This window comes from Filicampus tigris, chromosome 3, assembly GCF_054856515.1.
Source record: "Filicampus tigris isolate MCC_2025a chromosome 3, RoL_Ftig_1.0, whole genome shotgun sequence".
NCBI classification, from domain to species: domain Eukaryota; kingdom Metazoa; phylum Chordata; class Actinopteri; order Syngnathiformes; family Syngnathidae; genus Filicampus; species Filicampus tigris.
Window position 1 is genome coordinate 17,627,816 of NC_141219.1, and position 14,539 is coordinate 17,642,354.

Here is a 14,539-nt window from a genome sequence, read left to right on the forward strand (position 1 = left end):
GTTGATTGTGCTCCACCCATCTCATTTAGGGTACTTCCAATATATAAGCGTTTTAATATCCCACTGTGTGCTACTTGAATTGTAAATGGAGGCCATTTTGTTTGGACCCCTTCTGACTCATTTAGATGGAGACAGGAGGGATTTGCTTCCACTGTTGATCTGCATCCATTTTCTTTGCCTTTCATCCTTTTTCTATGTTGCTTTTTTATCACTAGCCTGCCATCAGATGTCACCAAGCCTCATGTTTAAAATCATCTTTTTTTTTTTTTTTTTCCCTTTCCTTGCAGCATGTCCCTGCTGGGCAGTGCGAGATGGGGGAGGTTATGGGATAGATTGGAAATGTGCAACCGGCAGTTAGAGGACAAGAGGGAACAACAATGTGGATCGGGCAAGGACATTGTCCATCATCTACATCTGACTTCAATAGTTTGTGACACCAACAAAAACAATAAGAAGATTATTAAAAGAAACATATCATTGCTGTTCGATGACAACAGCGTATGGTATGTCACATTACAGTTTTTTTTCAGGAGTAATAAAATAGCAAAGCATTTCATAGTAAAAACATACCACAAGTGACTATTATTGGACACAGTTTAGCACCATTCCAAATCTTTTCACAGCCGTCTCTGTATGTTGTAAGTGTGCATTTCATTTTTTTTTTATGTTAAGCTAAACGTGAATGTCTCAGTCTGAACAAAGACTTGTGTGGATGAAGTTATGGCATCTTATGTTGAACTGATACATATGGACCAAAAATCTCTTTTAATGGTCCTATCAGCTTCTAATTATATTTGTACAAGATAAACTGGTAAACTGTGGTTCCTTAAGATACAGGTGACCCCACTTGAGAGATTTTCAATTTTCCATTTTTTTTTTTTTTTGCTTGTTATTTGTTTTTTGCTTTGACTTGCCTGCAAAAAACTTGACAACAATGCAAAATGCCATGGACGGGTTAACAAATAGCATCAATGTTGCGATGTTTTAACCTTTTACACAACGGAAATTTGGACAAACATTTCGAAGCAAAACATGTAAACAGGTAATGACAGTACTCGCAGGCATGTATTCTTTATCCTCTGCAAAGAGCAACTAATATAACTGCAGAAGCTGTGATTGTCTCTTTGCATGTCTGTATTATCCCACCCCCAAATGGCCATGACACGCAGAACAGATGGCGCACCACAATGTCGATTGGAGTGAGGCAAAAGTATTTTTGTAAAATTGGTTTAATTCTTCACATTCTGTTTAATTATGTCTTAACTGTATGTTTCTATAAAGCACAATACTGTAGAGTGCTATTTTCTTATCCAATGTCATTGGTACTTGGTGTGTTCAAATAAAGTAAATAGGGTAGATGTGGTCTGACTCAAAAGTATGCGTTTGAAGCACAATTGTGGCAGCCAAGATAGAGTACTTGCTAAAAACAGCATTAGAGAAGATATTTTCATTGGATGTTTAGCAGCGCACTTTAGCAAAGGATATCTGGACATCGAGCTATTTTACTAAAACTTGCCACCAATGCAAGTCTGATTTAGTTGACTCCGATTGTTTTTTTTTTTTTTTTTACTGGTCAGACTCCTCTCGCTGTATCCCCCTCCTCCCGTCTTCCTGCTTCCCTGACTCTCATTGCACCGTCTATCTGATTGGTATTAAGGGGATTATCACTGCTGCTGCCATAATTAGAAGTAATGCACCACAATTACTCATATAGATCAGCAGGATTAAACTTTCAGCGTGAGAGGCTTGCTTCCAGGCAATACATCTAATGCGTCCCGATCACATGGTCTTAGTTGATATCTTTATGTCAGCATTATAAAACACTCTCAGCAGATAATTGTTGGCTCACCCACCCGCCTTGATCTCACAAGTACTACAGAAGTGAAAGAATTAGAGGATGATGCCAATTCCTGCAAGATGACTCCAAACTTGCTGCTGCCCATCTGTGTTCTCTACGTCGCTGTATATCACAGGGAACCCAGCTGGGAATAGCTAAATTTAGCAAGTCCCTAAACAGAGATGATGAGACAAGCATCTGTCTTCATCAGCAGTGGTTAAGTCGTAGTGGGAAAATCAGCACTTGTAATTCATGCAATATTTAGATGAGAGGGTCAGAGTGCTCCTGTGGGGATGGATGAGCGCGTTGCGTGAGATACATGAACCTGCTCGGAGGTGCCAGCATTGTGGTAGATTATGCTTTTCGCTTGTCAGTAAATGACATTGAGAAGACTGATGTCGCATTTTCAGGTCGCAAGGTATTGAAATATAGAAAAATACAGAGCTGGGTATTTTACTAAAATTTCCCGGTCCGTTTATCGCCTTCCGTCTGAAGCCAGGGTACCCTTCCGCCGTCCGTCTATCCGCCGGACCTAATATTAATCGCCTATAGGCTGATCCGCCTATCATTTTAAACGGGCTTCCGTTAGCGTTTCCGGCTACAAACTTTCACCAACGTTCACTACTCCCCCCAACAACCCCTCTGACCAAAATTTGAAACTAAATACTCACCGTGGCATTGAAGCCTCACCGCAGCTAGAACTAAATAGTCTCCTTTTAGGACCCAGAAGATGTCAAAAAGCCTCAGCTGCGGCCAACATGAAAGTGAAGTCTCGCAGCGGAAGCCGCACTGCGAAAATAGACGATAGAGGAATACACAGACGGAAAAAAAATGGACTACCGACTATACTTGGTCCGTCTATTTTTTAAGTTTCCCGTCTATCATGTATCGCCTACAAAATGGCCGATAGGCGGACCCATCTGTCACATAGGCGGAATGCCCAGCTCTGCAATTTAGGCACTTGTCTTTATTCAAGGTCGGACTCGAGGTTGTAATCGGGATGGCAGATAAGCCAACAAATGAGCTACAGTTAAAGTTAGTTAATGGCTCCATTAAACCCACAAAGGGGTCCAGAGAGAGTTCTCCTCATGCATGTACAGATACAGTACTGGTGATTTTCGCATTAATCATTAATGACTTTGCTCAATTTTCTATGAGACGCAAGCTTTTTAAAAAGCCCAAATTTGGAAAAGAAGTTTAATAAATGAAACTTATTGGTGAAATATGTGGCATTTGTAAAATATGCAAAGAGGAGAGGGAACTATTTAAATTAGAAATGAACATATCCTTAGGCAATCATCTGAAGCTAGAATTTATAAATAGTGTAAATAGTCCATCCATAGTATGTTCTCTTTGTTAAATCAAACATTTAATGAAGTCAGGCCATCAAGTCTCACTACATTTTTACAATAAATTGGATTGGATTCAAAGATATACGATTGACTAAATAAGCGTAAAAGAGCCACATGAGCAGAAATGACCACCCTCACAGTTCATTTGAACTCTTTAAATGACTCCATCGAAATCAGAGTTGTGCTATAATTCTATTGATTGAAGTCTGGTGCCGCTGCTTTATCATCTGCTTTTACTACATTTAAATGATCCGTCTGCTCTCGTGTCTGCATCCTCGCTCGGGGTCGATCGATTAGCTCCACTGCTGATGTTCGGGCTTTCATCTGACTTGCTGCCTATCTCTCCTTGGCTTGGTGACCCGGGCCAACTCTCACCTCACCCCGTGTTGTCCTCAGAACTTTGATGGCAGCATCCATATCCATGTCAGCGTGCGGACACTGTCCATCCTGCATCAATAAACAGTTAGAGAAGGCAGGTCTTTCAAGACTGAATAATTTATAATGCTGATTAGAAACTCTATCCAAGTGGCGGATCTTGTTGCTTGTATGTTTGTCTTCAATCTTTCTTTACAATAAAACTTGGCTCCACCTGATTAGAAAGTCAGATGGCACAGATCTGGTTGAGCGTGTGTGTGTGTGTGTGTGTGCGTGTGTGTGCCCATAGAATTAAGTTGGATATTAGGTGGAGGCATTTCTTTTAGGTAGCCCAGCATGTAGAATATAAAGTGGTACGATTTTCATAATTTTTTTTTCCTCTGCCAACTTTGTAAAGGTGTGTGGCAGGGACTCAAGAAGAACCCAGTAGATTTAAGTGTAGCTCTGGATCAAGGGGGCATGGTGCAAGGTTGGAAAACAACACTGTTGTCGTTCCCTAGAAACAAGGAAAATTGTAATCGTTCCAAACGTTACGTGTTTGGACTCGGTTCCATCTCCTGGCGCTGCAAAATTCCAGGAAAATACTTTTTACAAAGTTCTTGGCCCCTGTGTGCCCGTACACTGAATCACAAAGGCATATGCAGGTGGTGGCTATCTACAAATGTGTTTTGTTTTCAGAGACCTAACTGATCCACTAAGCGTTCAATTTATCACTAAGTTATTTTGTCACTGCTCAGTGAGACGTTTCAGACATCCTGGTCACACAATAAATATGTTTTTATCAGTTCCATGTGGAGTTCAATTTTCAGATTGTGATGGTACCTCAAAGTTCTTTATCAGGGAATCTGCTCAGTTGTCATCAGCTGGGCTGCTGTGAAATGTCTGGTTTTGTAAGTTTACCAAAGTAGGTGCTGCACAGCGGCATCCACAAAACTTTGCAACTGACAATAAAGCCAACAAATTAAGGCTGCTGTCTGCCCAGACATTTGGCAGCACAATTAATAAGATCCAATACACGATTAGGCATGAATTGTTTTTAGCTACGTCTTGGTATTTTTCGTATGGCTGGCAACTACTTGTTTGGAACAATGCCCACCTGAAGCTCTCATGAATTATCTCATTAGAGTTCATCACATCTCACTCCACAGTATGATACCAGTCATGTGCTGGTGAATTTTGCACATTTTCAGTACAAATATCAATCCCTAATCAAAAAATCAAGCCTTTATTACCAGCCGACCATTTAAGCCACACCTCATGATTAATGGCAACCATGATAAGTGATCCATGCACTGCAACCCGGCAACACCCAAACGGCTTTATAAACTACAGAGACATCAAATTTAGAAAGCCTGAAGCAAGTCAGTTTCTTACAAGCGATGAAGCCGATGTGAGGAGGCGGGAGTGTGACAGGCCCAGTTGTCCTTGACTGGGGCGTGCGTGTCTTTGTGCCGCAGTGGGCCTGCAGAGTGCAACATGGACCTCTAATCATTCAGTTGCTACGAGTGTGTGTTTGGGTGGGGAATGGGCCCTATGTTCATTAGCACAGTCAAAACGCCCGCAGGCATAGAGAGTGAAGGCGAACAAGGAGGGTTGGGCCGGCTTGTATGGAAATAGAGCAGCGTGCTGTAACCGTTCATCTGGTGTGGGCCTTTGAAGTGAGCTGTTCGCCGCCGCGGCCGGCCTTGTTCTCGATAATTGCATAAATGATCTCCACGGAGCGTCGGGTAGTGCTACAACTGAACTAATCCAGGGGCAACCCCGCTGATTTGACTGAGAGATCTTTACTATGTCAATCTAACCAAATACATCGCCCTTAGCCGCCCTTGGCACAAACAAAAGCACATCATCCATTCGGTTTTGACTGTTTATTAGGCTAACTCAGCAGGCGATGTCATTTTGTTGATTTAGTTACTGGACGTAGAAAGTGGGGTAGGGCTGCTCGATTATGAAAAAATATTATTCATGATTATTTTGGTAATAATTGAAATCACGATTATTGAAACGATCATTTATTTTTGGTATAAAACAAGAAAATGATTCAACGTAAAAAATATAAAGACAAACCACATTTATAGAATGAGTTATTATAAAGTATAAAAAAGGTGCAGATGTATACATTCAAATATGGTTAACTAAACAGTGCGTCAGATAGAAATGGATATTAGTAATCGTTTTTTACGATTATGACAATTTTGTAATTGTGGAGTGTGATAATTGTAAGTATAATTGTATGCCGATTAATTGCACTGCCGCTTATGTGTGATTGTGTGGGTGAGAGTCTCTCAGCTCCCCGAGCCTAGCCACACGCTTAACAACTTGACATCATACCCTAAGCTTGCCCTCCATTGAAATTTAAATGAGCAACAGCCCCGTTTGCAAATGAGGGCGGAATAATTAGTCAGGAGCACTTTAAAAAAACACAACAACCATACACACGTCCGTTCTAAGCCGGGCTGTTGTCTGTTTGTCATGTGAGCCGCTGCTGGCAATCAGACAAGGCCCGTTCACCTTCCCTGTGTAGCAGCACAGACACTGGTGGGTGGTGAGGCATCCGCAACAAGCAGAGTGTTTGGCCTTTGGAGCCTCAACAGGGTTTTAAGCAACCAGCGTAGCCCAGGGCCAAAAGCGCACACCTCCGCGCCGTGTGGTGAGGTCAGAGCAGAGAGTGAGGTCCATTGGGGGCGTGGATCACCCCGAGAGCCGAGCTTTACAGGTGCCACGTAGTAGAACATCATCACCCGTGTCTGCGAACAAGATGAGCGTTTGTCTGGAAAAAAGAAGCTTCATTTCACCACACTGAGAATCATTTAATGCTTGCGCGCTTGTTCGAAAGAAAGCGAACTGCAGCTCTGTGGTTGATCAAGACAAATGGCAAAAAAACAAAACCTCTCCGGATGTTGCCAGGGAAAATAGATTATGTCAAATTTACATACACCAGCTATGCTTCAAAGAAACGGGTGTCATGTTAGTATTCCGGTGCCAGGCGTAACGAAGAGCCCCCCTTGCACTGTCCCAGGACGGGCCCAGTGGCAGAGTATCAGGTAGACTAAGGTCCCATATAAAAGCGGCCCCTATGAATTATAAATCATAGGCCACTGGAGCCACAGCCTGTGGGATACAGACGGGGTAAAAAGGGACTGTATTCCCGGAACAAAGGAGTGCCGTAGGAGGGGGTGAGGCGGAGAGTTGATAAAGAGGGTTGCTAGGGTGCGGGGAGTCATACAGCAAAAGTTTCAAAATGAAAATTTACCGGACAAACTCTGCTACACTTTTATTCCAAACTAGTGTAAGCATTTTTGGGGTGTTTCTTTGCTGCACCTGAAGTATTATTTCTTTGCATACCAGCACTTTCACAAATGCAGACAGTCTTACAGAAGTCATATTTTCGGCTGGAAAGACCTTTAAACCGTTCAGGAGGAAATGATGTCTCATGATCTATTGGTTTTTCCTGTTGTCACGGTCGGCCCACAGCGGTCGCAAGACTTTCTAATGCACATGAATGTTTTATCAATTTTCATTTCATCTGCTGAATATTCCATAGTTAACTGCAAATTATGGATCCAGAGACAGAAGCCTTGCCAAGTCAATACGCATTACACTTGATTACGTTTTTAAAGAGTTTTGCAAAATTCCCATGTACGCAAAGAGATGTTGCTTCATCATTGAAATGATATTTAAAGACTATTGTATTTTCACCATATTGCACCTACTTAAACAGAGCTTTTATTTCGGAATACGGCTTTTCCTTTATGCTCATTTTCACGTCTCCCTTCATTAGTCAGTGGACTGTAAGCCCGTCTCAGTCAGAGGTGACAGAATATAAATATTCTGTTTTTTTTCCTTTTTATTTTGGGAGGGGCATGCTGATGAAAGGTTGATTGATATGGTGTCAAGCGCTCTGTGATGGATTAAATTGCGTGTGCAGACATTGCGGCCCTGGCCAGTCATGGCTGTTGCCGCCTCGTCCTCCAGCCACCGCCGCCGCAGCTTTACGAAAATTTGATTTTCGCAGCACAGAAACACATGGCAGACCCTTTCTCTCCGCAGCCTGACTTCCATTTAGTTTGAGAGTGCACAAGTGATTCTTTATTGGATGAAATCTGCGCCGGATTGGATAAAGTGTTAGAGCGCTGAGCCATCTATCACTATCACGCCCCAGCTCCAGTTTCATTTTAAAAGAAAAGAATGAAAGCAGCAAAAAAAAAAAAAAAAAAAAAAACATAAGAAGAAGAAAAACAGACAGCCATAGGATGTTGGAGATTTGAAAATTAACTGTGGCAAGGGGGAAAAACGATCCATCCTCCAACCACTAAGCCTGTTTCCTCTCTGGGAGGATACCAAGCGTTTCTCTGTAGAGACGTCTTCAAGACTCACTTCTCTCATGATGTCTGCTGAGCACTCTTGCTCACACCTGTTCACACACGCCTAAGAATTGTAGCGACCTAACCAAAGAAATGCAGCAGCCCTGAACATACCTCTTTTGGTTAATTGGAGATGTCCTAATTATTGTTATTGTATGACTGTAGCCTTTAAGATGCGGACAACACACAGTATGTTTGCCTTTTAGTTGACTTAAGAGGAGCAATACATTTTTATCAATGCTAAGATCTAAAATGAATTGAAATCAGTTATTTACATCTTACTGTCAGCTCTTTATAATTAGTTATGAAGTCGTTATAATCAAGGAGAAAAGGGGTGGAATTTGAGCATTTTCGAGTTTGTGCATTGGTGCTTTGAGATCTGAGTTTGAATCATTCAATGGCCAATGCTTGAATCTCAAAGCAATCATATCTCAAATCATCTTTACCAATTGAAATGAATAAAATAATTCTGCTCCAGCCTTCATGGCTATGGCTTTTTTGCATTGTTTGCTAGCAGTTAGCTAAGCGGCATTTGATTGTTTTGAATACACGTGTAATTGTCTTTATTTCCTGTTTGGTTTGACAGCAATCTTCAACCAGGCATTAAATCAAACACCTTGAAGCCCCTTTTTTGAAGAATTGTTCACTATCTGCCAAAATGCTGCTTGTTGTGAAGTGAGTTGAGTTGAATTCACTGCCACCATACAGCACTCCTCAAATTGTTGCTCGCAAGTCAAAGCAAAAAAAATCACAGCTCAGCTCTCGTAAGTTGTGTGCATTATTTAAAGTAGGAAAACCAATCTTCCCAAACCGAGCTGACCTGAGTCAAGTCGGTACTGTGCAGTGGAAAAACTGTGTCAGTCGTTCTCTTCACTTATATGCAGTCCGGCAGCAGACCTCAAAATGATCCACCGTAGACATCCTGACCTATAGAGAATCTATATTCGCTCATGTTCCCTCTTGAACCGACCTAACCTACCTGTCAATTAGTCAGGCTTGTCTGTTTGCTCACCTCTGACCATTACTGTTGCATTTATTTTTAAACATCATCACTAATATCCTCCATCCATCCTATCCATCCATTAGCGGCTTTTTTTCTTTCTTTTTTTCATATAAGAACCAAATGGCCACAAGTTTACCTCACGGCGATGCAGACGAGCGCTTCAGATGGAAGCGGGAGTAGATAAAAGATCCGGGCCTGCAAAACGAAGCAAAATTTGTGAGACTCTGATGTATTTCAATTTGGCCTTGCATAATTCATTTGGAAATGCATCTTGGATGATGTAAATCTGTTCAGAGGCACCCCCTATTCCGAGCCTTTACCCTCAAATGTCTCTGCGGTTGCAGTGTCCTGAGGCGCTTTGGACCGGGCAGCCCTCCCCTTCTCCCAGCCTTAATAAATCATCACGGAGTGGAGCTGCACTTATCAAGCCGGTCGGAGACCTCTAACGAGCGTGGGGAGCACGACTCGGCGCTGCCCCAGAAATATTTTATTAAGAGCACATTTTAACACACACTACTTAGGATGTATGACCACACCGTGAGCCGCGTGGATCATATCTGCATCACAAATAAGCAAGTCGATAACCGCGAGCTGCACGTGAGATCGGAACGCGGGTTCATGCCTGGCAGGTTGCAACTACCTCACTCAGAGCCAAGATGAGCGCCTTCCATGGAGCGCTTGGATTATTTCCGGGATCTTGATGGCTCCTATGGGAGCTTGGGACCTTTGACCTTATACTATAGTTATGATGGCCCTTCAGAGAAGAGAACAGCCACACACCATTCCCGGGTCATCTCACTGAATAATGATCCCATGCGTCTTCATGGCCTCTCTGTGCTTTGTATAAATGGACTAGACAGAAGAACGAGAAGTGACGCGCTGCTTTGCTTTGACCAATTTGTACTCATTTTCAGAATAACATTGCTTATTTTGCCATGCTTTTATTTGATTTTTTCCTTTTAGGATTAAACAAATTGCTCACCGACACACTTTCACAGGTTGTTTTCCGATGATGTAGCCTTTGATTTAAGTGATCCACAAATGTAAACATCTTGCACACACTAAAGGATGATCTTGTTTGAACTTCACTTTGCCATTTTGTTCATCTTGACAGCTTTGTCAAATTAGGCGTTGCACTTTTTTGATTGACAGCCTACTTTATTACATTTATCAAAACACCACTGACAAACCTCTAAGAAAAAAAAACATTCCTTGACTCCTGTTTTTTTTTTTTTTTTTTTTTTTTTTTACCCTGACGATTGAATGCAATTTCTAGCAGAAGGTAGTGCAATGCAGGGATAATGAAGAAGAGCAAGAGATGATATCACAGGTTGAAGGCCTCTTTGGTGCACACAGAAAATCATTAAAATGTGCCATCTTTCAGCATTGAATCCACCATTCAAAAGTAGTTGGCCTTGGAAAATGTACATGGTTAATGCCTTATTTGTCCAAATAAGGTGGAAATTCACTTAAACCAGCAAACAAAAGCAAGATGAGCAAGGACTCTGTAACAATGACAATAAAAGGTAAGAAGATATCTTTTTACGCTCCTTTTAAGTTTCCAATCTCCAAGACTGGGTTTGAGGCGAAAAAAAATACTCAGCTGTTTCATCTGACACTTCTTTTTCCCCTGGTGCAGAAACACAGAATTGATTAAAGATGACTAAAACCCAAAACGCACCCAGATTCATACTACTTGTCTTTTCTAGTCTCTTCAACTTATATTTTTAAAAGAAGATCTGCCCTCAGCTCGTTTACTCTTAACCAGAGCAATATAAATGTTTCAAATTCTACTTAAAAATAAAAAGGTGGAAGAAAATGGAACAGAAGGAGGGCAAGCAGGATAATGTGAGTAAAATTTTAACCTTATTACTTCATAAAACAATCTTTCAGTCACCCTTTTCTCTCTATTGACCACCATTTAAAGAAGCTAGATAAAACTGTAGATCAATCAGAGGTAATTCTCGTGTATATATATATATATATATATATATATATATATATAAATAAATAATATAAATGCGGAGCCTCAAACTCACCCACTGTAATTATTTTGCAATTGTTGCATTTCGGTGCCTCGCTCGGTGTGTTGCAGGCCTAAGACATTTTGGGCAATTGTATGCTTCAAACATGGGAATTTCTTGGGAAAGATCATTTTCTTACCACGGTTCATAGATGCAATGACACATTACAGAGTTAATACCATCATTTATATATTCCTCCATTTTCTATTGCACCTGTTCTCAACAGGGTCTTCGGGTTGTCAGTCAATCACAGGGCGCAAACAATCATTCACATCTATGGACAATTTGGAGACTGTCGTTAGCGTAACATGCATGTTTTTGACATGTGGGAGAAAGCCGGAGTGCTTGGCGAATTATGTATTGGTGAAAAAAATTATTTGCATGTGTGAAGATATGTACGGACAGTGCAGAGAGGAGGAAGAGGGTTTTGCTTGTGTCAGGTTTAAAATGCCTCTGATATTCTTTTAAGTTGTGGCCCAGCATGCTCAGCAAGACAGACGGTCAAACCCACAAACCACCCCCCTAAGGCTCTGCAAGGGGCTCGCCGTCTTCTAAGGCTCCACCACTCGGTCACGGCTCCTTTCCACCCCAGTGATCACACACGCTCTCTGTGGTCAACGCTTGCGTGTTGACACTGTTTGAGGAAGCCTCCTGTGATAATTCCCCAGTATTGATCAGGTATCCAAGATGATGGCTGCTGGGAATGAGCCATGAATTCAATGCGATTGCGACGAAAGGATAGCGGATGGTGCAGTGGGGGTGAGGGTGTGACAGCCCAGGGTTCACCAAAGGTGAAGGTTCCTCCTTCCCATCTGTAGGACTGGGGGTCAAGTTCAGCCAGGGGGTCTATGGGGGACGACTGGAGGTCCAGGCATCGTGTCCATCTGGATCAATCTACATACTGGGACAGGCAGACTGGAGAGGATGGCTGAATGCGATGGATGATTTGGGAAATGTGATTTCTCTAAGCTGTAGAGAACTCAACTGCTGCCCTTTATATTTCCTTAATGCAATGCAAATTGATTTTCAACATCATCACTGCTGCCTGTATGTCCCCGGTCTCATGTTTATTTGACTTGTAATGGACGGCTGCAGTCAAATAATTCATTAAAATAAGAAAATTACGTTCAAATAAGTGATGGCAACTCTAGGAAGCCCAAATACATATGCAGTGGTGTTTTGAGGTATGAATGTGGTCACCGGATAAATTCAACCAACTGAAAACACATGTATCTCAAATCATCTGCCACCGATAATAGGAGTGGAAATCCAAAAAAGAAACCCATGGCTTCTTTGGGATTTCAAACATAAGTGTTTGGATTGTTTTTTTTTTCAAACAAATAAAATAATATGCATAATATTACAATTCATAACATCATAGAGTAATGACATAATTAAACAGATGTCAAGAATCAGACAGTTCTTGCCACATTTTTTTGCTTCAATTTCAATGGACATTGTGCTGCTCCTTCTGGTGCGCATGACTTAAACACCTGAAAAATCTGTGAATTGACCGTCTTTTGAAGGCCTAGATACACCAATCTGACGTCGGATTGCGCAGTCTGATTGATGTAGCGAACGCCGTCGTAACATCGGACCTCGTCAGGAAGCGTCTGGTGGGCATTTCAGCATGTTGAATCGGCGTCTTGAGTCGTGACATGTTGACTGCTAGCTTGCAAATCAGCGCACTGAGCACTAAAGTAACAAATGCAGATAAACACTGAGCACACCTTCGCTGCCTTAATCTTCTTACAAGTACAAGAGCGAGGGTTGACAATGTAACTGCTGTAACAATGGCATGTTTTATGATACTGTGTCAAGAACGTGAAGGTTTGCTTTGGAGGGGAGTTCATCGTTAGCAAAAATATAGCTGAATGCATTGTTTAAGTTTTTATAATCCGCCAGCGGCCAATAGCTTTCCGGTTGGCTTTTTCTAACCATGAGAAATGGTGACTACCGCCGCCGATGGTAAGGAAGGGTATTACATCTCACACATGCGCAGACGGTACTTTAATGGCCAGCGTAGCTGTCTGTCTCTGCGGTGTATTTTTCCATCTTGACATGCCGACAGTCTGCCTGACGCCACAGCGGGTAAGCGTCAGTCGCAGTTGGCCAACATCGAATTGACCCATCTAGGCCTTATAATTGGGAAAATGGGGCGAGGGGAAAAAACCTACACAAAAAAGCACAGGACTGGTTAAAAAAATAAAAGAAGCACATATGCCAGGGGTTTCTGTGAATAACGGTTGATAGGTGCCCCCTAAAAAAAAAAAAATACTAAGTGCCTTAGTAAGCTGCAGTAATATTAGTCGTTCTTTGCAGGGAGTAACAAATACATGCCTGAGTGTATTGTTACATTACACACACGTTTGAAAAAAAATATTCTGTTGAGTTAGTTTTATGCTAATTTAAACTAAAATTGCTGATTCCAAAATTGCAGTCAGTTTTTTTTTCCAGCACATGAACTTTTTTTTCCACAACTTACCAGATAAGCAAAATTCCACTGATTAGCTGTAGTAAGACTGTAGTAATGAGACCTGATAACGATCGGACTCATCTACAGCTACGAGGCAACTTGGTCATACAGTCACAATTGGGGCAGTGCGGTGAAAGATGTGTGCAGCTGCCAATAGCTCAGTACTATCAGTATCTGCAAACAGAAAGCTAGTATAGCTGGAATTAAGAGGATGCTGGATTTTCTCTTACCCATGTAACCATTGCCATACGGTTGTAAGTTCCATTTCATTTTAATGTAAATTTTATGTAGTTTTCAAAGTTTGCAAGTTTTTAGTGTTTTATTTACATACTTGGCCTTTTTTTTTTTTTTTTTTAGAAAACGGGCATCCTTTTGCCGAAAAACGTGATGTGATCAGATAAGATTAACTGAGATCAGTTTTGGATTCCGCACTTAAAAAGGAGTTAAAAACAGTTGCCTACCTCAACAAAAATTTTGTCCCCCTGTGTTATCTCTTTACATGTACCGTGCCGCTGTTAGTATTCAAATATCTTTTGCCTGATGATTATAACACCGTAACATCGATGCTATTCATTTTCTTGTCAATTGCATTTTGCTTTGTTTGTTAGCATTAAGCTAAACAGACTTTGCTAAGGCAAAGCTATGATTTTTTAATACACAATGAGCAATTTTCTTTGTTTATCTTGACAGTAAACTTCAACTGGGAGTGGGAATCAAGAGCTTGAAGTCTGAAGTCTTTTTTTTTTGAATAATCAAGGTCAAGGTGAACTTTATTATCCCCAAGGGGCAATTCCTTTTACAGCCGGCAGTCAACATAAAAAAAAAAAACAAAAAAAAACATCAATAATACACCCACACACAAACCATATGCAAAGTATACAGTGTTATGCCATACTATTTAAAAGGGCAATGGAACCTGGTATGAATGGATGAATGAATAATTGTTTACTATCTGCCAAACTGCTGCTTGTTGCGAAGTGAGTGGAGTTCAATGCCACCATATGCTACCTCATTACTTTCAATATCATTTTAAGATTTTATGACTGTTGTTTTTTCAGCCATTGCATTACCTTTGTGTTTGTGTGTGAGTGTGTGTCTATGTGTATAA

The 14,539-nt window shown here is 41.3% G+C and overlaps 1 protein-coding gene across 1 annotated transcript in view; it reads left to right on the plus strand.

Moving 5' to 3' along the window:
• zfhx3b (zinc finger homeobox 3b) overlaps window positions 1–14,539 on the plus strand; it is a 402,832-nt gene that overhangs the window by 93,268 nt on the left and 295,025 nt on the right. The gene's annotated exons all lie outside the window — the stretch shown is intronic.